This window comes from Geotrypetes seraphini, chromosome 16 (genome assembly GCF_902459505.1).
Source record: "Geotrypetes seraphini chromosome 16, aGeoSer1.1, whole genome shotgun sequence".
NCBI lineage: Eukaryota > Metazoa > Chordata > Amphibia > Gymnophiona > Dermophiidae > Geotrypetes > Geotrypetes seraphini.
Window position 1 is genome coordinate 4,071,013 of NC_047099.1, and position 22,821 is coordinate 4,093,833.

General features: G+C 47.0%; 1 long non-coding RNA gene across 1 annotated transcript in view; it reads right to left on the minus strand.

Moving 5' to 3' along the window:
• The window catches only part of LOC117350165, a 31,881-nt gene extending 15,239 nt beyond the window's left edge, over window positions 1-16,642 (minus strand). Inside the window, exons 1-2 of the long non-coding RNA XR_004537252.1 lie at window positions 16,526-16,642; window positions 11,816-12,333 (exon numbers count right to left, since the gene is read on the minus strand). This is a non-coding gene — a long non-coding RNA (uncharacterized LOC117350165). The remainder of the gene's footprint in view (window positions 1-11,815; window positions 12,334-16,525) is intronic.
• Between the last annotated feature and the right edge of the window lie 6,179 nt (window positions 16,643-22,821).

Sequence of the window (22,821 nt, forward strand, 5' to 3'; positions counted from 1 at the left end):
CTATCCAGCACATTTTAAAACATGAACCTCTTGTTCTTGTCATCACTGTCAACGCCCTCTTGCCAAAGTGACGTAAACATTTTGGGGTGACTCCTGGCCATTTAGATCTTCTATTGCTATCCAGCGCACTTAAAAGCCTGCAGCTCTTGTTCTTGTCAACGCCCTCTTGCCAAAGTGATGTAAACAGTTAGGGGCGACTCCTGGCCATTTAGATCCCTTTTCTAGGGCTATCCAGTACATTTTAAAGAATGAAGCTCTTGTTCTTGTCGTCAATGTCAACGCTCTCTTGCCAAAATGACGTAAACATTTTGGGGTGACTCCTGGCCATTTAGATCTTCTATTGCTATCCAGCGCACTTAAGCCTGCAGCTCTTGTTCTTGTCAACGCCCTCTTGCCAAAGTGATGTAAACAGTCAGGGGCGACTCCTGGCCATTTAGATTCCTCTTCTGGGGCTATCTAGCGCATTTTAAAGCATTAAGCTCTTGTTCGTGTCGTCACTGTCAACACCTTCCCGCCAAAGTGATGTAAACAGTTAGGGGCGACTCCTGACCATTTAGATCTTCTATTGCTATCCAGCGCACTTAAAAGCGTGCAGTTCTTGTTCTTGTTATCGCCCTCTTTCCAAAGTGATGGAAATAGACAGGGGTGACTCCTGGCCATTTATATCCCTTTTCTAGGGCTATCCAGTACATTTTAAAGAATGAAGCTCTTGTTCTTGTCGTCACTGTCAATGCCCTCTTGCCAAAGTGACGTAAACATTTAGGGGTGACTCCTGGCCATTTAGATCTTCTATTGCTATCCAGTGCACTTAAAAGCCTGCAGCTCTTGTTCTTGACAACGCCCTCTTGCCAAAGTGATGTAAACAGTCAGGGGCGACTCCTGGCCATTTAGATCTCTATTCTGGGGCTATCCAGCACATTTTAAAACATGAAGCTCTTGTTCTTGTCGTCACTGTCACCCTCCTGCCAAAGTGATGAAAACAGTCAGGGGCGAATCCTGGCCATTTAGATTCCTCTTCAGGGGCTATCCAGCGCATATTAAAGCATTAAGCTCTTGTTCATGTCGTCACTGTCAACACCTTCCCGCCAAAGTGATGTAAACAGTCAGGGGCGACTCCTGGCCATTTAGATCCCTTTTCTAGGGCTATCCAGTACATTTTAAAGAATGAAGCTCTTGTTCTTGTCGTCACTGTCACCCTCCTGCCAAAGTGATGAAAACAGTTAGGGGCGACTCCTGGCCATTTAGATCTTCTATTGCTATCCAGCGCACTTAAAAGCGTGCAGCTCTTGTTCTTGTCAACTGACCTCTTGCCAAAGTGATGTAAACAGTCAGGGGCGACTCCTGGCCATTTAGATTCCTCTTCTGCGGCTATCCAGCGCATTTTAAAGCATTAAGCTCTTGTTCATGTCGTCACTGTCAACACCTTCCCGCCAAAGTGACGTAAACATTTAGGGGTGACTCCTGGCCATTTAGATCTTCTATTGCTATCCAGCGCACTTAAAAGCCTGCAGCTCTTGTTCTTGTCAACGCCCTCTTGCCAAAGTGATGTAAACAGTCAGGGGCGACTCCTGGCCATTTAGATCCCTATTCTGGGGCTATCCAGCACATTTTAAAACATGAAGCTCTTGTTCTTGTCATCACTGTCAACCGACCTCTTCCCAAAGTGACGTAAACAGTCAGGGGCGACTCCTGGCCATTTAGATCTTCTATTGCTATCCAGCGCACTTAAAAGCGTGCAGCTCTTGTTCTTGACAACGCCCTCTTGCCAAAGTGATGTAAACGGTCAGGGGCGACTCCTGGCCATTTAGATCCCTATTCTGGGGCCATCCAGCACATTTTAAAACATGAAGCTCTTGTTCTTGTCATCACTGTCAACCGACCTCTTCCCAAAGTGACGTAAACAGTCAGGGGTGACTCCTGGCCATTTAGATCTTCTATTGCTATCCAGCGCACTTAAAAGCCTGCAGCTCTTGTTCTTGTCAACGCCCTCTTGCCAAAGTGATGTAAACAGTTAGGGGCGACTCCTGGCCATTTAGATCCCTTTTCTAGGGCTATCCAGTACATTTTAAAGAATGAAGCTCTTGTTCTTGTCGTCACTGTCAACGCTCTCTTGCCAAAATGACGTAAACAGTCAGGGGCGACTCCTGGCCATTTAGATCCCTCTTCTGGGGCTATCCAGCACATTTTAAAACATGAAGCTCTTGTTCTTGTCATCACTGTCAACCGACCTCTTCCCAAAGTGACGTAAACAGTCAGGGGCGACTCCTGGCCATTTAGATCCCTCTTCTGGGGCTATCCAGCACATTTTAAAGCATGAAGCTCTTGTTCTTGTCATCATTGTTAACCGACCTCTTCCCAAAGTGATATATTTTAAAGCATGAAGCTCTTGTGCTTGTCATCACTTGTCATCTTCTATTGCTATCCAGCGCACTTAAAAGCCTGCAGCTCTTGTTCTTGTCAACGCCCTCTTGCCAAAGAGATGTAAACAGTCAGGGGCGACTCCTGGCCATTTAGATTCCTCTTCTGGGGCTATCCAGCGCATTTTAAAGCATTAAGCTCTTGTTCTTGTCTTCACTGTCAACACCCTCCTGCCAAAGTGATGTAAACAGTTAGGGGCGACTCCTGGCCATTTAGATCTTCTATTGCTATCCAGCGCACTTAAAAGCGTGCAGCTCTTGTTCTTGTCAACTGACCTCTTGCCAAAGTGATGTAAACAGTCAGGGGTGACTCCTGGCCATTTAGATCCCTTTTCTATTGCTATCCAGCGCACTTAAAAGCCTGCATCTCTTGTTCTTGACAACGCCCTCTTGCCAAAGTGATGTAAACAGTCAGGGGCGACTCCTGGCCATTTAGATCCCTATTCTGGGGCCATCCAACACATTTTAAAACATGAAGCTCTTGTTCTTGTCATCACTGTCAACCGACCTCTTCCCAAAGTGACGTAAACAGTCAGGGGCGACTCCTGGCCATTTAGATCCCTATTCTGGGGCCATCCAACACATTTTAAAACATAAAGCTCTTGTTCTTGTCATCACTGTCAACCGACCTCTTCCCAAAGTGACGTAAACAGTCAGGGGCGACTCCTGGCCATTTAGATCCCTATTCTGGGGCCATCCAACACATTTTAAAACATGAAGCTCTTGTTCTTGTCATCACTGTCAACCGACCTCTTCCCAAAGTGACGTAAACAGTCAGGGGCGACTCCTGGCCATTTAGATCCCTATTCTGGGGCTATCCAGCACATTTTAAAACATGAAGCTCTTGTTCTTGTCATCACTGTCAACGCCCTCTTGCCAAAGTGACGTAAACATTTTGGGGTGACTCCTGGCCATTTAGATCTTCTATTGCTATCCAGCGCACTTAAAAGCCTGCAGCTCTTGTTCTTGTCAACGCCCTCTTACCAAAGTGATGTAAACAGTCAGGGGCAACTCCTGGCCATTTAGATCCCTTTCCTGGGGCTATCCAGTACATTTTAAAGAATGAAGCTCTTGTTCTTGTCTTCACTGTCAACACCCTCCTGCCAAAGTGATGTAAACAGTCAGGGGCGACTCCTGGCCATTTAGATCTTCTATTGCTATCCAGCGCACTTAAAAGCGTGCAGCTCTTGTTCTTGTCAACTGACCTCTTGCCAAAGTGATGTAAACAGTCAGGGGCGACTCCTGACCATTTAGATCCCTATTCTGGGGCTATCCAGCACATTTTAAAACATGAAGCTCTTGTTCTTGTCATCACTGTCAACGCCCTCTTGCCAAAGTGACAAACATTTTGGGGCGACTCCTGGCCATTTAGATCTTCTATTGCTATCCAGCGCACTTAAAAGCCTGCAGCTCTTGTTCTTGTCAACGCCCTCTTGCCAAAGTGATGTAAACAGTTAGGGGCGACTCCTGGCCATTTAGATCCCTTTTCTAGGGCTATCCAGTACATTTTAAAGAATGAAGCTCTTGTTCTTGTCGTCACTGTCAACGCTCTCTTGCCAAAATGACGTAAACATTTTGGGGTGACTCCTGGCCATTTAGATCTTCTATTGCTATCCAGCGCACTTAAAAGCCTGCAGCTCTTGTTCTTGTCAACGCCCTCTTACCAAAGTGATGTAAACAGTCAGGGGCGACTCCTGGCCATTTAGATCCCTTTCCTGGGACTATCCAGTACATTTTAAAGAATGAAGCTCTTGTTCTTGTCTTCACTGTCAACGCCCTCTTGCCAAAGTGATGTAAACAGTCAGGGGCGACTCCTGGCCATTTATATCCCTATTCTGGGGCTATCCAGCACATTTTAAAACATGAAGCTCTTGTTCTTGTCGTCACTGTCACCCTCCTGCCAAAGTGATGAAAACAGTCAGGGGCGACTCCTGGCCATTTAGATCCCTCTTCTGGGGCTATCCAGCACATTTTAAAACATGAAGCTCTTGTTCTTGCCATCACTGTCAACCGACCTCTTCCCAAAGTGACGTAAACATTCAGTGGCGACTCTTGGCCATTTAGATCTTCTATTGCTATCCAGCGCACTTAAAAGCCTGCAGCTCTTGTTCTTGTCAACTGACCTCTTGCCAAAGTGATGTAAACAGTCAGGGGCGACTCCTGGCCATTTAGATCCCTATTCTGGGGCCATCCAGCACATTTTAAAACATGAAGCTCTTGTTCTTGTCATCACTGTCAACCGACCTCTTCCCAAAGTGACGTAAACAGTCAGGGGCGACTCCTGGCCATTTAGATCTCTATTCTGGGGCTATCCAGCACATTTTAAAACATGAAGCTCTTGTTCTTGTCGTCACTGTCACCCTCCTGCCAAAGTGATGAAAACAGTCAGGGGCGAATCCTGGCCATTTAGATTCCTCTTCAGGGGCTATCCAGCGCATATTAAAGCATTAAGCTCTTGTTCATGTCGTCACTGTCAACACCTTCCCGCCAAAGTGATGTAAACAGTCAGGGGCGACTCCTGGCCATTTAGATCCCTTTTCTAGGGCTATCCAGTACATTTTAAAGAATGAAGCTCTTGTTCTTGTCGTCACTGTCACCCTCCTGCCAAAGTGATGAAAACAGTTAGGGGCGACTCCTGGCCATTTAGATCTTCTATTGCTATCCAGCGCACTTAAAAGCGTGCAGCTCTTGTTCTTGTCAACTGACCTCTTGCCAAAGTGATGTAAACAGTCAGGGGCGACTCCTGGCCATTTAGATTCCTCTTCTGCGGCTATCCAGCGCATTTTAAAGCATTAAGCTCTTGTTCATGTCGTCACTGTCAACACCTTCCCGCCAAAGTGACGTAAACATTTAGGGGTGACTCCTGGCCATTTAGATCTTCTATTGCTATCCAGCGCACTTAAAAGCCTGCAGCTCTTGTTCTTGTCAACGCCCTCTTGCCAAAGAGATGTAAACAGTCAGGGGCGACTCCTGGCCATTTAGATCCCTATTCTGGGGCTATCCAGCACATTTTAAAACATGAAGCTCTTGTTCTTGTCATCACTGTCAACCGACCTCTTCCCAAAGTGACGTAAACAGTCAGGGGCGACTCCTGGCCATTTAGATCTTCTATTGCTATCCAGCGCACTTAAAAGCGTGCAGCTCTTGTTCTTGACAACGCCCTCTTGCCAAAGTGATGTAAACGGTCAGGGGCGACTCCTGGCCATTTAGATCCCTATTCTGGGGCCATCCAGCACATTTTAAAACATGAAGCTCTTGTTCTTGTCATCACTGTCAACCGACCTCTTCCCAAAGTGACGTAAACAGTCAGGGGTGACTCCTGGCCATTTAGATCTTCTATTGCTATCCAGCGCACTTAAAAGCCTGCAGCTCTTGTTCTTGTCAACGCCCTCTTGCCAAAGTGATGTAAACAGTTAGGGGCGACTCCTGGCCATTTAGATCCCTTTTCTAGGGCTATCCAGTACATTTTAAAGAATGAAGCTCTTGTTCTTGTCGTCACTGTCAACGCTCTCTTGCCAAAATGACGTAAACAGTCAGGGGCGACTCCTGGCCATTTAGATCCCTCTTCTGGGGCTATCCAGCACATTTTAAAACATGAAGCTCTTGTTCTTGTCATCACTGTCAACCGACCTCTTCCCAAAGTGACGTAAACAGTCAGGGGCGACTCCTGGCCATTTAGATCCCTCTTCTGGGGCTATCCAGCACATTTTAAAGCATGAAGCTCTTGTTCTTGTCATCATTGTTAACCGACCTCTTCCCAAAGTGATATATTTTAAAGCATGAAGCTCTTGTGCTTGTCATCACTTGTCATCTTCTATTGCTATCCAGCGCACTTAAAAGCCTGCAGCTCTTGTTCTTGTCAACGCCCTCTTGCCAAAGAGATGTAAACAGTCAGGGGCGACTCCTGGCCATTTAGATTCCTCTTCTGGGGCTATCCAGCGCATTTTAAAGCATTAAGCTCTTGTTCTTGTCTTCACTGTCAACACCCTCCTGCCAAAGTGATGTAAACAGTTAGGGGCGACTCCTGGCCATTTAGATCTTCTATTGCTATCCAGCGCACTTAAAAGCGTGCAGCTCTTGTTCTTGTCAACTGACCTCTTGCCAAAGTGATGTAAACAGTCAGGGGCGACTCCTGGCCATTTAGATCCCTTTTCTATTGCTATCCAGCGCACTTAAAAGCCTGCATCTCTTGTTCTTGACAACGCCCTCTTGCCAAAGTGATGTAAACAGTCAGGGGCGACTCCTGGCCATTTAGATCCCTATTCTGGGGCCATCCAACACATTTTAAAACATGAAGCTCTTGTTCTTGTCATCACTGTCAACCGACCTCTTCCCAAAGTGACGTAAACAGTCAGGGGCGACTCCTGGCCATTTAGATCCCTATTCTGGGGCCATCCAACACATTTTAAAACATAAAGCTCTTGTTCTTGTCATCACTGTCAACCGACCTCTTCCCAAAGTGACGTAAACAGTCAGGGGCGACTCCTGGCCATTTAGATCCCTATTCTGGGGCCATCCAACACATTTTAAAACATGAAGCTCTTGTTCTTGTCATCACTGTCAACCGACCTCTTCCCAAAGTGACGTAAACAGTCAGGGGCGACTCCTGGCCATTTAGATCCCTATTCTGGGGCTATCCAGCACATTTTAAAACATGAAGCTCTTGTTCTTGTCATCACTGTCAACGCCCTCTTGCCAAAGTGACGTAAACATTTTGGGGTGACTCCTGGCCATTTAGATCTTCTATTGCTATCCAGCGCACTTAAAAGCCTGCAGCTCTTGTTCTTGTCAACGCCCTCTTACCAAAGTGATGTAAACAGTCAGGGGCAACTCCTGGCCATTTAGATCCCTTTCCTGGGGCTATCCAGTACATTTTAAAGAATGAAGCTCTTGTTCTTGTCTTCACTGTCAACACCCTCCTGCCAAAGTGATGTAAACAGTCAGGGGCGACTCCTGGCCATTTAGATCTTCTATTGCTATCCAGCGCACTTAAAAGCGTGCAGCTCTTGTTCTTGTCAACTGACCTCTTGCCAAAGTGATGTAAACAGTCAGGGGCGACTCCTGACCATTTAGATCCCTATTCTGGGGCTATCCAGCACATTTTAAAACATGAAGCTCTTGTTCTTGTCATCACTGTCAACGCCCTCTTGCCAAAGTGACAAACATTTTGGGGCGACTCCTGGCCATTTAGATCTTCTATTGCTATCCAGCGCACTTAAAAGCCTGCAGCTCTTGTTCTTGTCAACGCCCTCTTGCCAAAGTGATGTAAACAGTTAGGGGCGACTCCTGGCCATTTAGATCCCTTTTCTAGGGCTATCCAGTACATTTTAAAGAATGAAGCTCTTGTTCTTGTCGTCACTGTCAACGCTCTCTTGCCAAAATGACGTAAACATTTTGGGGTGACTCCTGGCCATTTAGATCTTCTATTGCTATCCAGCGCACTTAAAAGCCTGCAGCTCTTGTTCTTGTCAACGCCCTCTTACCAAAGTGATGTAAACAGTCAGGGGCGACTCCTGGCCATTTAGATCCCTTTCCTGGGACTATCCAGTACATTTTAAAGAATGAAGCTCTTGTTCTTGTCTTCACTGTCAACGCCCTCTTGCCAAAGTGATGTAAACAGTCAGGGGCGACTCCTGGCCATTTATATCCCTATTCTGGGGCTATCCAGCACATTTTAAAACATGAAGCTCTTGTTCTTGTCGTCACTGTCACCCTCCTGCCAAAGTGATGAAAACAGTCAGGGGCGACTCCTGGCCATTTAGATCCCTCTTCTGGGGCTATCCAGCACATTTTAAAGAATGAAGCTCTTGTTCTTGCCATCACTGTCAACCGACCTCTTCCCAAAGTGACGTAAACATTCAGTGGCGACTCTTGGCCATTTAGATCTTCTATTGCTATCCAGCGCACTTAAAAGCCTGCAGCTCTTGTTCTTGTCAACTGACCTCTTGCCAAAGTGATGTAAACAGTCAGGGGCGACTCCTGGCCATTTAGATCCCTATTCTGGGGCCATCCAGCACATTTTAAAACATGAAGCTCTTGTTCTTGTCATCACTGTCAACCGACCTCTTCCCAAAGTGACGTAAACAGTCAGGGGCGACTCCTGGCCATTTAGATCTCTATTCTGGGGCTATCCAGCACATTTTAAAACATGAAGCTCTTGTTCTTGTCGTCACTGTCACCCTCCTGCCAAAGTGATGAAAACAGTCAGGGGCGAATCCTGGCCATTTAGATTCCTCTTCAGGGGCTATCCAGCGCATTTTAAAGCATTAAGCTCTTGTTCATGTCGTCACTGTCAACACCTTCCCGCCAAAGTGATGTAAACAGTCAGGGGCGACTCCTGGCCATTTAGATCCCTATTCTGGGGCTATCCAGCACATTTTAAAGAATGAAGCTCTTGTTCTTGCCATCACTGTCAACCGACCTCTTCCCAAAGTGATGTAAACAGTCAGGGGCGACTCCTGGCCATTTAGATCCCTATTCTGGGGCTATCCAGCACATTTTAAAACATGAAGCTCTTGTTCTTGTCATCACTATCAACGCCCTCTTGCCAAAGTGACGTAAACAGTCAGGGGCGACTCCTGGCCATTTAGATCCCTATTCTGGGGCTATCCAGCACATTTTAAAACATGAAGCTCTTGTTCTTGTCATCACTGTCAACGCCCTCTTGCCAAAGTGACATAAACATTTTGGGGTGACTCCTGGCCATTTAGATCTTCTATTGCTATCCAGCGCACTTAAAAGCCTGCAGCTCTTGTTCTTGTCAACGCCCTCTTGCCAAAGTGATGTAAACAGTTAGGGGCGACTCCTGGCCATTTAGATCCCTATTCTGGGGCTATCCAGCACATTTTAAAACATGAAGCTCTTGTACTTGTCGTCACTGTCACCCTCCTGCTAAAGTGATGAAAACAGTCAGGGGCGACTCCTGGCCATTTAGATCTTCTATTGCTATCCAGCGCACTTAAAAGCGTGCAGCTCTTGTTCTTGACAACGCCCTCTTGCCAAAGTGATGTAAACAGTCAGGGGCGACTCCTGGCCATTTAGAACCCTATTCTGGGGCCATCCAGCACATTTTAAAACATGAAGCTCTTGTTCTTGTCATCACTGTCAACCGACCTCTTCCCAAAGTGACGTAAACAGTCAGGGGCGACTCCTGGCCATTTAGATCCCTATTCTGGGGCTATCCAGCACATTTTAAAACATGAAGCTCTTGTTCTTGTCATCACTGTCAACGCCCTCTTGCCAAAGTGACGTAAACAGTCAGTGGCGACTCCTGGCCATTTAGATCCCTATTCTGGGGCTATCCAGCACATTTTAAAACATGAAGCTCTTGTTCTTGTCATCACTGTCAACGCCCTCTTGCCAAAGTGACGTAAACATTTTGGGGTGACTCCTGGCCATTTAGATCTTCTATTGCTATCCAGCGCACTTAAGCCTGCAGCTCTTGTTCTTGTCAACGCCCTCTTGCCAAAGTGATGTAAACAGTTAGGGGCGACTCCTGGCCATTTAGATCCCTTTTCTAGGGCTATCCAGTACATTTTAAAGAATGAAGCTCTTGTTCTTGTCGTCACTGTCAACGCTCTCTTGCCAAAATGACGTAAACATTTTGGGGTGACTCCTGGCCATTTAGATCTTCTATTGCTATCCAGCGCACTTAAAAGCCTGCAGCTCTTGTTCTTGTTAACGCCCTCTTACCAAAGTGATGTAAACAGTCAGGGACGACTCCTGGCCATTTAGATTCCTGTTCTGGGGCTATCTAGCGCATTTTAAAGCATTAAGCTCTTGTTCATGTCGTCACTGTCAACACCTTCCCGCTAAAGTGATGTAAACAGTTAGGGGCGACTCCTGACCATTTAGATCTTCTATTGCTATCCAGCGCACTTAAAAGCGTGCATTTCTTGTTCTTGTTATCGCCCTCTTGCCAAAGTGATGTAAACAGTCAGGGGCGACTCCTGGCCATTTAGATCCCTATTCTGGGGCTATCCAGCACATTTTAAAACATGAAGCTCTTGTTCTTGTCGTCACTGTCACCCTCCTGCCAAAGTGATGAAAACAGTCAGGGCCGACTCCTGGCCATTTAGATCTTCTATTGCTATCCAGCGCACTTAAAAGCGTGCAGCTCTTGTTCTTGTCAACTGACCTCTTGCCAAAGTGATGTAAACAGTCAGGGGCGACTCCTGGCCATTTAGATCCCTTTTCTAGGGCTATCCAGTACATTTTAAAGAATGAAGCTCTTGTTCTTGTCGTCACTGTCAACGCCCTCTTGCCAAAGTGACGTAAACATTTAGGGGTGACTCCTGGCCATTTATATCTTCTATTGCTATCCAGCGCACTTAAAAGCCTGCAGCTCTTGTTCTTGACAACGCCCTCTTGCCAAAGTGATGTAAACAGTCAGGGGCGACTCCTGGCCATTTAGATCCCTATTCTGGGGCCATCCAGCACATTTTAAAACATTAAGCTCTTGTTCTTGTCATCACTGTCAAAGCCCTCTTGCCAAAGTGACGTAAACATTTTGGGGTGACTCCTGGCCATTTAGATCTTCTATTGCTATCCAGCGCACTTAAAAGCCTGCAGCTCTTGTTCTTGTCAACGCCCTCTTGCCAAAGTGATGTTAACAGTTAGGGGCGACTCCTGGCCATTTAGATCCCTTTTTTAGGGCTATCCAGTACATTTTAAAGAATGAAGCTCTTGTTCTTGTCGTCACTGTCAACGCTCTCTTGCCAAAATGACGTAAACATTTTGGGGTGACTCCTGGCCATTTAGATCTTCTATTGCTATCCAGCGCACTTAAAAGCCAGCAGCTCTTGTTCTTGTCAACGCCCTCTTGCCAAAGTGATGAAAACAGTCAGGGGCGACTCCTGGCCATTTAGATCCCTTTTCTAGGGCTATCCAGTACATTTTAAAGAATGAAGTTCTTGTTCTTGTCGTCACTGTCAACGCCTTCTTGCCAAAGTGATGTAAACATTTTGGTGTGACTCCTGGCCATTTAAATCTTCTATTGCTATCCAGTGCACTTAAAAGCCTGCAGCTCTTGTTCTTGTCAACGCCCTCTTGCCAAAGTTATGTAAACATTCAGGATCGACTCCTGGCTATTTAGATACCTCGTTTGAAGCTATCCAGCACACTTTAAAGCATGAAACTGTTTTTATCACTTTGGGAAGAGGTCGGTTGACTGTGATGACACGAACAATAGTCAGGGGTGACTCCCCTCCATTTAGATCCCTCTCCTATTGCTATCCAGCACACTTAAAAGCTTGCAGCTCTTGTTCTTGTCAACGCCCTCTTGCCAAAGTGATGTAAACATTCAGGGTCGACTCCTGGCCATTTAGATCCCTCGTTTGGGGCTGTCCAGCACATTTTAAAGCATGAAACTATTGTTCATGTCATCACCATCAACCGACCTCTTCCCAAAGTGATGTAAACTGTCAGGGTCGACTCCCCTCCATTTAGATCCTCTTCTATTGCTATCCAGCACACTTAAAAGCATGCAGCTCTTGTTCTTGTCATCAGCGCCCTATTGCCAAAGTGATGTAAACAGGGGAGATCTCAAATAAAACTCTAACCAAACTTGGAACAAAGAAAACTTGCTTAAGTGGAGTTGAATCAAACATACAAAGTGAGACAAGTGTGGTGAAATGCTAGTTAAACTGATATCATTAATAAAGGGAACATAGAGTTCAAAATGTCCATCATTGGTGTTTCAATGGGGTATGAATATCACCACAAAGCCTACGGAACTCCCAAACTGATGTAAAATTCTCAGCATTTTTAGCAATATCAATAGCCTGAGTATAATGTAGCAAAAGTACTTAACTTGATCCAACGGGAGCTCAGCAGTATCACCAATTGTAGCTTCCTCATGGGTTCAAAGACTTTTCCAGCCTGGTTTATCTATTTCAGCGGCTATATTTGCCTGTACCTAATGGATAACAAATGAAAGGTTTTAAAGCCTGCACCATTTACATGTAATGTATCATCCCTTAATTTTACTTTTATTCACTTACAAAACTACTGCCTGTTTAACTGTTCTGAAAAAGATGGCGGCAACTTTTCAAACGAACGCCACGTCACCCCTTGCTTAAAGCTGATCTTCCTGCTCTTTTCTGCACATGGCTTCATTTGCACTATTATATTAAGCACACAAAACACTCATTTAGTCACCTGAAGCTGGGTTGTTACCCCAACAACTGTGCAATATATGTCCGAGGCAGTGCTCCATTAAAATGAAGGATAAACATTTCTCTACCCGTGTTTCAGTATAGCACAGTTACTTACCGTAACAGGTGTTATCCAGGGACAGCAGGCAGCTTCTCTCACATGTGGGCAACGTCGTCCGAGGAGCCTGGAAACCTCGCAAGCAGACTTGCTCAAAGAAACTTAGAAGTTGAGTCTGCTGCACCACACATGCGCGAGTGCCTTCCCACCCAGCACAGGGCATATTTCCTTAGTTCTCAGTTTTCCGGAGCCGAGAAGTTTGTTGTGCCTTTTCTCACCGCGGCTCGTGTTCTATTTCTTTATTACAGTGTCACTGTTTTCTTTCGGTCATTGTTTAAAAAAATAAAAAAAGTTAATTTTTTCGTCGAGTGACAGCGGTGCCTGTTGCTTGCCCTCAGCATGCGGGCTTTCACTTTGTGGCAGCTATTTTTCCTACATCCCTGCCGGTCACGGGCTTTAAGAAGTATAGCCAGTGCGCAACATCCCTCACTGACCCACACCGTTGGTGCCTTCAGTGTTTGGGCCCCGACTACTGCCCGGAATTGTGCATTGGCTGTGCTACCCTTCAACCTTGAGCCTTCAAATGTCGTTAAGTTAAAGTGGAGAAGTTTTCTGGTATGGAAACCAGTGTTCCCGCTAAGCTGCGCTGGGGTGCGTTGGCGCACAAAATATTACCTCGCAGCACACAAGTTTCTCGTCACAGCGCACACAGTGTAGAGCACAGTTCTTCAACCGCCGGTCCACAAACAAAATCTTGCCGGTCCGCGAAGGATTCGGTCCCCGCCGCAACGAAAGGCCGGCGTCAGCTGACTTGCAACTTCCTGTTGCAGTCGCTGTGCCGGGACTCCTGCCTTCGCCGGGACTCCTGCCTTCCACCGCGTTTGCCTCCTGCCTTGTCTCCGCACCTCCAGACCAGCAGCGGCAGCTGTGTATGCTTTTAACTTCGGCACAGAGCTGCCCCTAATCAATAGTTTAGCGCGGTTTCATAAGGCAGCCTCGGGGCCTTTGCTAGGCCGGCCCACATCGCATCATCGAAGCGGGCCGGCTATCAAAGGCCCCGAGGCTGCCTCATGAAACCGCGCTAAACTATTGATTAGGGGCAGCTCTGTGCCGAAGTTAAAAGCATACACAGCTGCCGCTGCTGGTCTGAACTCTTGGGCCGCTGAAGGAGGGCAAAAAGCAGCTGTCCTGGAGGTTTCCCTTCCTCTCGCCTTTACAGGTTCCTTTTTTCCACCTTTTTTTTTTTCCTTCAAACGGCAACGGGCCCCAGCATCGACATCAATCAAGTAAGTTCCACTGTCAATCAAGCGGTTCTGCTCGGCCAAAGCTTCCCCTGTGACATGAGCCACCCTCAGGGGAAAGAAAGTGACCCACAAAGGTGAGGGGAAGGGGGGCAGATGATGGAAGTTGGGGGGGGGGAGAGAGAGAGAAGGGGCAGATGATGGAATGGAGGAGATGAGAGAGAGAGACAGATGATGGAAGTGAGAAGAAGGGAGAGAGAGCAGAAGGCAGATGGATGTCAGTTGAGAAGGGAGAGCAGATGCTGAATGGAAGTGGGGAAAGAACACATACTGGATGGAAGGAGGAGATAAATAAAGGGGGAAGAAAATAGTAAGATAATGGAGGGGTGAGGGAAAGGGGTGACAAGCTGTGTGTAGACACAGTGAAAAGAGGGAAACGGGACTAAATAGTAAGAAAGAATTTAATTTAGATGGAGGCAGAAAATAGAGAAGGAAGACCAGAGAAGAAAAGGGAAGAGAGAGCAGAGAATGATCAGATCTGAGTGGAGGAAATGAGAAGAGAGATATGCTAAAAACCACAGGGGGGAGGGAAGGATAGAGATGCCAGACCATGAGGGGAACAGAAGGAAGATGATGGATGCTAGACCAAATTGGGGGGTGGGGGGGGGGGCAGGAGGAGAGATGGCAGGGAAAGACAGACAGTGAATGGAAGGGGCAGATGCTGGACTGAAGAGACAGAGAAGGTTATCATGCTGCTGTACCGGGCCATGGTACGCCCTCACCTGGAGTACTGCGTTCAGCACTGGTACTTTAAGAAGGACACGGTACTACTCGAAAGGATCCAGAGAAGAGCAACTAAAATGGTTAAGGGGCTGGAGGAGTTGCCGTACAGCGAAAGATTAGAGAAACTGGGCCTCTTCTCCCTTGAGCAGAGGAGATTGAGAGGGGACATGATAGAAACATTCAAGGTACTGAAGGGAATAGACTTAGTAGCTAAGGCAGGGAGAACGAGAGGGCACTCTCTAAAGTTGAAAGGGGATAGATTCCATACAAATGTAAGGAAGTTCTGTGGTAGAAAGCAACATATTTATTTGGCTCATAACTTGCTGGCGCCCGATATTTTTAGCTCACAGTGAAAAAAGTTTGCTCACAACACCCGCCCGCTTAGAGGGAACACTGATGGAAACCCCCTAATACAACCTCGACCTCCGATTCGGTCAAGCGTGCTACAGTGTGTCATCCTGTCTCCTCGACCTCCGCGGATGACATCACCCACATGTGAGAATAGGCTGCCTGCTTGTCCTGGCATAGTGAACGTTAGTCATAATTTACAAATGTCACCAATGCAGCTCATCATATGATGGCATACATTTCCAGGATATACGTATTAGGAAATGGTGTAGAAGCAAAAAGTTCTATACACAATCAAATGCACAAACTTATGTTTACAGAACTGGATCTAGTAAGAATGGACCAATATTATAGCAAGAAGGGTGGGGACCTCAAACACCCGAACGTGGGAACAAACCCCGCATCTTGCTGGGGTCATGAATATCACCCATCTCCCAATACCTTCTTGCACTCTAAAGTTTTTTTAATACTCAAGTTTGTTAGTGCTTAATTCATACCCGAAAATTAGTGGATAATCTGTACAGTTGCAAGTTGTTCAAACAAGAGAAACAGTTAGATGATCTGGGAGTAATTAAAGCTTTTTCACAAATTTCTTCTCCCCCCCCCACCCCATACTTATATAACCAGACAAAACAATACATTAATTTTTTAAGACGTTTAAAAAATGCATTTAAATGTACACTTCCTCCTCCCTATTTGCAGTTTTGATGTTCACAGGTTTTGATTATCTGCGGTTTTTTACCCTGGCCGCCCCCCTGAGAATCGCTTATTGGCATCGAAAAAAAAATGTCCCCAGAACTTGGAGGGGGGCTATCGGAGGCGGCAGGGGGACGATCGGAGCATGGAACTTACCCAGTGGTCTAGCGGTGACGTGTAGCAGAAGCAACCTTCCTACACTCCTGCCCTGTGCAGAACCGTGCTGCTGAGACCACAGGAATTCACAGCACAGCTCTACACAGGGCAGGAGTGTAGGAAGATCCCTCCTGCCCCGCATCACTGCGAGACCACCAGGGTAAGGTCTGGGGGTGGGTCAGAGCCGGCCAAAAGTTATTGGCGATTTTTCCCTATTCGCGGGCCGGCTCTGCCCTTAACCCCTGTGAATAGGGAGGGAGAAGTGCATCCATTTTCCTATATAACTTCTATAGCCATACCCTCCCTCCCCCCCCCCACCCCGGTGAGAGGATGTGTGCAGGAGATTCATAAGATGCAGAAATATAAAAACTATCAATGATCAATGGAAGTACCCCCAAGGGAACTGATCCAAGTTTCACATGCACCCCTAATGGTATTATAGCTATGTATCTGATTTCTCCAAAGAGCGGTCAATTTTGACATTTGTTGTATAAATTGTTTTTTAGTCAACAATACTCAAAATGCCGGAAGATCTGGTTGTTCCGAGGCAGATGACAATACAAGTCGACCTGCCGTCATTACCAAACGTATCCATCTCTGCTGTTTGAGAAGCAAGACAGATAGCTCCATATTCAATAAACAGCACTCTGAGAAACACTTAGCTTTACTTACTCCAGATGGAGGATCATCCGTTTCACATATTTCTTTTTTCAGGGGTTAGTGTTTCTGAAACCTGATATAGGTGTAGTGAAGTTCGCTATGACACTGTCTTGCTTGCAACCATCTAGAAAAATAAGATATCACATTAAAATTAGATTGCCTGGAAAATGACTTAAAGCGTTCCTTGTTCTTGTCATCACCACCCTCTTGCCAAAGTGATGTATCTAAATGGTCAGGGTCAATCCTGACTTTTTACATCTAGGGCTATCCAGCTCTTCAAGTTTAACATTTCATATACCACCCAATCAGCCTTCTAGGTAGTGTACAACGTAATAAAAACATGTATGGACAAACATTTAAGATGACAGAACATCATTAAAAACTATTATTAAACATTTCAAAAACAGACAAACAGGAACAAAAGGGAAAAGAGCAAGAGCTACAATAATCAAGTACAGAGAAAACCATAGGGAAGAAAACAAAAGGAAGGGTAGCTGAAAACAATTCAGACTAAGTTAAAAAGTATTTCTTTTTTTGACATGTTTGAGACCTAATGTCCTTTTCAGGGCTCCATAGCTTGATTATTAAGAATTGATTCTTCCCGTAAATGGGACAGAATATTATTCCGAAGAGATGGAGCGCTAACAGAGAAAATGGTAGATCTCATTGTATTGATATACTTCAGAGAAGGGATCGAAATAAGATTTTTGGCAGACGTTCTTAGTCTTAGAACACTTAGAAAATTCTTTTACTAACTTAAAACTAGACAAAATAATGAACCCGAATTTTAGTCTTATCCCCTATAGTCCTGTATTCTACTGGCAACCAATAAGCTTTATGTAGGAGGGGGAAGACATGGTCAAACTTCTTTGCATTAAATATAATCTTTACTGCAGGGTTCGTGTCTCCGCTCTCTTGCAAAAGGGATGTAAACAAATGGCCAGGAGTCGCCCCTGACTATTTACATCACTTGGCAAGAGGGCGGTGACGACGAGAACAAGAACTGCACGCTTTTAAGTGGGCAGCATAGCCCCAGAAAGAAATCTAAGTGGCCAGGAGTTGCCCCCGACTAGAAACCTCATCTGGGTCTAACCAGCACACTTTAAAGCGTTCAGCTCATGTTCCAATTGTCACCATCACTGCCCTCTTGCCAAAGTGATGTAAACAGTTAGGGGCAACTCCTGGCCATTAAGATCTCTCGTCTGGGACTAACCAGTGTACATAGAAGCGCGCAGCTCTTGTTCGTGTCTCCGCTCTCTTGCAAAAGGGATGTAAACAATTGGCCAGGAGTCGCCCCTGACTATTTACATCACTTTGGCAAGAGGGTGGTATCGACGAGAACAAGAACTGCACACTTTTAAATGTGGATAGCCCCCCAGACATGGATCTAAATGGCCAGGAGTCATCCCCAATTAGATCTCACCTAGGGCTATCCAGCACACTTAACATGCAGCTTTTATTCTTGTCGTCATCGACCTCTTGCCAAAGAGTCTGGGGCTATCCAGCGCCCTTTTGTTCAGCTCATGCTCTCAGCCATCACCATCACTGCCCTCTTGCCAAAGTGATGTAAACAAATGACCAGGAGTCGCCCCTGACTTTACATCATTTTGTCAAGTGGGCAGTGATGGTGACGGCGAGAACATGAGCTGAATGCTTTAAAGTGCGCTGGATAGCCCCAGACTCTTTGGCAAGAGGGCGGTGACGACAAGAACAAGAGCTGCATGCTTTTTAAGTGCGCTGGATAGCCCCAGACTCTTTGGCAAGAGGGCAGGGATGACAAAAACAAGAGCTGCACACCTAAGAGCACTGGATAGCCTTCAGACCCTTTGGCAAGAGGGCAGCGACGACAAGAACAAGAGCTGCACACTTAAGAGCACTGGAAAGCCCCAGACCCTTTGGCAAGAGGGCGGTGACAAGAACAAGAGCTGTATGCTTTTAAGTGCGCTGGATAGCCCCAGACTCTTTGGCAAGAGGGCGGTGACAACAAGAACAAGAGCTGCACATTTAAGAACACTGGATAGGCCCCAGACCCTTTAGCAAGAGGGCGGTGACGACAAGAACAAGAGCTGCACACTTAAGAGCACTGGATAGGCCCCAGACCCTTTGGCAAGAGGGCGGTGACGACAAGAACAAGAGCTGCACACTTAAGAGCACTGGATATCCTTCAGACCCTTTGGCAAGAGGGCGGTGACGACAAGAACAAGAGCTGTATGCTTTTAAGTGCGCTGGATAGCCCCAGACTCTTTGGCAAGAGGGCGGTGACGACTAGAACAAGAGCTGCATGCTTTTAAGATTGCTGGATAGCCCCAAGACCCTTTGGCAAGAGGGCAGGGACGACAAGAACAAAGAGCTGCATGCTTTTAAGTTTGCTGGATAGCCCCCAGACCCTTTGGCAAGAGGGCAGGGACGACAAGAACAAGAGCAGCACACTTAAGAGCACTGGATAGGCCCCAGAACCTTTGGCAAGAGGGCGGTGACAACAAGAACAAGAGCTGCATGCTTTTAAGTTTGCTGGATAGCCCCCAGACCCTTTGGCAAGAGGGCAGTGACAAGAACAAGAGCTGCACACTTAAGAGCACTGGATAGGCCCCAGACCCTTTTGCAAGAGGGCAGTGACGACAAGAACAAGAGCTGCATGCTTTTAAGTTTGCTGGATAGCCCCCAGACCCTTTGGCAAGAGGGCAGTGACAAGAACAAGAGCTGCACACTTAAGAGCACTGGATAGGCCCCAGACCCTTTTGCAAGAGGACGATGACGACAAGAACAAGAGCTGCACACTTAAGAGCACTGGATAGGCCCCAGACCCTTTGGCAAGAGGGCAGTGACGACAAGAACAAAAGCAGCATGCTTTTAAGTTTGCTGGATAGCCACAGACTCTTTGGCAAGAGGGCGGTGACGACAAGAACAAGAGCTGCACACTTAAGAGCACTGGATAGGCCCAAGACCCTTTGGCAAGAGAGCAGAGATGACAAGAACAAGAGCTGAATGCTTTTAAGTGCCCTGGATAGCCCCAGACTCTTTTTGCAAGAGGGCTGTGACGACAAGAACAAGACCTGCATGCTTTTAAGTTTGCTGGATAGGCCCCAGACCCTTTGCCAAGAGGGCAGTGACGACAATAACAAAAGCTGCATGCTTTTAAGTTTGCTGGATAGCCCCCAGACCCTTTGGCAAGAGGGCAGCGACGACAAGAACAAGAGCTGCATGCTTTTAAGTTTGCTGGATAGCACCCAGACCCTTTGGCAAGAGGGCAGAGATGACAAGAACAAGAGCTGCACACTTAAGAGCACTGGATAGGCCCCAGACCCTTTGGCAAGAGGGCAGAGATGACAAGAACAAGAGCTGCACACTTAAGAGCACTGGATAGGCCCCAGACCTTTTGGCAAGAGGGCAGAGATTACAAGAACAAGAGCTGCACACTTAAGAGCACTGGATAGGCCCCAGACCCTTTGGCAAGAGGGCAGAGATGACAAGAACAAGAGCTGCACACTTAAGAGCACTGGATAGGCCCCAGACCTTTTGGCAAGAGGGCAGAGATTACAAGAACAAGAGCTGCACACTTAAGAGCACTGGATAGGCCCCAGACCCTTTGGCAAGAGGGCAGAGATGACAAGAACAAGAGCTGCATGCTTTTAAGTGCACTGGATAGCCCCAGACTCTGTGGCAAGAGGGTGGTGACGACAAGAACATGAGCTGAATGCTTTAAAGTGCCCTGGATAGCCCCAGACTTTTTGCAAGAGGGCGGTGACAACAAGAACAAGAGCTGTATGCTTTTAAGTTTGCTGGATAGCCCCAGACTCTTTGGCAAGAGGGCGGTGACGACAAGAACAAGAGCTGCATGCTTTTAAGTTTGCTGGATAGCCCCCAGACCCTTTGGCAAGAGGGCAGTGACGACAAGAACAAGAGCTGCATGCTTTTAAGTTTGCTGGATAGCCCCCAGACCCTTTGGCAAGAGGGCGGTGACGACAGGAACAAGAGCTGTATGCTTTTAAGTGTGCTGGATAGCCCCAGACTCTTTTTGCAAGAGGGCGGTGATGACAAGAACAAGAGCTGTATGCTTTTAAGTGTGCTGGATAGGCCCCAGACCCTTTGGCAAGAGGGCAGAGATGACAAGAACAAGAGCTGCATGCTTTTAAGTTTGCTGGATAGCCCCCAGACCCTTTGGCAAGAGGGCAGTGATGACAAGAACAAGAGCTGAATGCTTTTAAGTGCCCTGGATAGCCCCAGACTCTTTTTGCAAGAGGGCGGTGACGACAAGAACAAGACCTGCATGCTTTTAAGTTTGCTGGATAGCCCCCAGACCCTTTGGCAAGAGGGCAGTGATGACAAGAACAAGAGCTGCATGCTTTTAAGTTTGCTGGATAGCCCCCAGACCCTTTGGCAAGAGGGCAGTGACGAAAAGAACAAAAGCTGCATGCTTTTAAGTTTGCTGGATAGCCCCCAGACCCTTTGGCAAGAGGGCAGCGACGACAAGAACAAGAGCTGCACACTTAAGAGCACTGGATAGGCCCCAGATCCTTTGGCAACAGGGCAGTGATGACAAGAACAAGAGCTGTATGCCTTTAAGTGCGCTGGATAGCCCCAGACTCTTTCGTAAGAGGGTGGTGACGACAAGAACAAGAGCTGTATGCCTTTAAGTGCGCTGGATAGCCCCAGACTCTTTGGCAAGAGGGCGGTGACGACAGGAACAAGAGCTGCACACTTAAGAGCATTGGATAGCCTTCAGACCCTTTGGCAAGAGGGCGGTGACGACAAGAACAAGAGCTGTATGCCTTTAAGTGCGCTGGATAGCCCCAGACTCTTTGGCAAGAGGGCAGAGATGACAAGAACAAGAGCTGCACACTTAAGAGCACTGGATAGGCCCCAGACCCTTTGGCAAGAGGGCAGAGATGACAAGAACAAGAGCTGCATGCTTTTAAGTGCACTGGATAGCCCCAGACTCTGTGGCAAGAGAGTGGTGACGACAAGAACAAGAGCTGCATGCTTTTAAGTGCGCTGGATAGCCCCAGACAAGGGATCTAAATGGCCAGGAGTCCCCCTCAATTAGATATCTCACCTAGGGCTATCCAGCATACTTAGCATGCAGCTTTTGTTCTTGTCGTCATCGCCCTCTTGCCAAAGAGTCTGGGGCTATCCTGCGCCCTTTTCTTCAGCTCATGTTCTTGGCCATCACCATCACTGCCCTCTTACCAAAGTGATGTAAACAAATGGCCAGGAGTCACCCCTGACTTTACATCATGTTGTAAAGTGGGCACTGATGGTGACGGCGAGAACATGAGCTGAATGCTTTAAAGTGCCCTGGATAGCCCCAGACTTTTTGCAAGAGGGCGGTGACAAAAGAACAAGAGCTGTATGCTTTTAAGTTTGCTGGATAGCCCCAGACCCTTTGGCAAGAGGGCAGTGACGACAAGAACAAGAGCTGCATGCTTTTAAGTGCGCTAAATAGCCTCAGACTCTTTGGCAAGAGGGCGGTTATGACAAGAACAAGAGCTGCATACTTAAGAGCATTGGATAGGCCCCAGACCTTTTGGCAAGAGGGCAGAGATGACAAGAACAAGAGCTGTATGCTTTTAAGTTTGCTGGATAGCCCCCAGACCCTTTGGCAAGAGGGCAGTGACAAGAACAAGAGCTTTATGCTTTTAAGTGTGCAGGATAGCCCCAGACAAGGAATCTAAATGGCCAGGAGTCAACCCTGACTGTTTACATCACTTTGACAAGAACAAGAACAAGAGCTGCAAGCTTAAGTGTGCAGGATAGCCCCAGACAAGGGATCTAAATGGCCAGGAGTCAACCCTGACTGTTTACATCACTTTGACAAGAACAAGAACAAGAGCTCAAAGCTTTTAAATGTGCAGGATAGCCCCAGACAAGGGATCTAAATGGCCAGGAGTCCCCCCCCCCCAATTATATATCTCACCTAGGGCTATCCAGCACACTTAGCGTACAGCTTTTGTTCTTGTCGTCATCGCCCTCTTGCCAAAGAGTCTGGGGCTATCCTGCGCCCTTTTGTCCAGCTCATGTTCTTGGCCATCACCATCACTGCCCTCTTACCAAAGTGATGTAAACAAATGGCCAGGAGTCACCACTGACTTTACATCATGTTGTAAAGTGGGCAGTGATGGTGACGGCGAGAACATGAGCTGAATGCTTTAAAGTGCCCTGGATAGCCCCAGACTTTTTGCAAGAGGGCGGTGACAACAAGAACAAGAGCTGTTTGCTTTTAAGTTTGCTGGATAGCCCCAGACTCTTTTTGCAAGAGGGCGGTGACGACAAGAACAAGAGCTGTATGCTTTTAAGTGTGCTGGATAGCC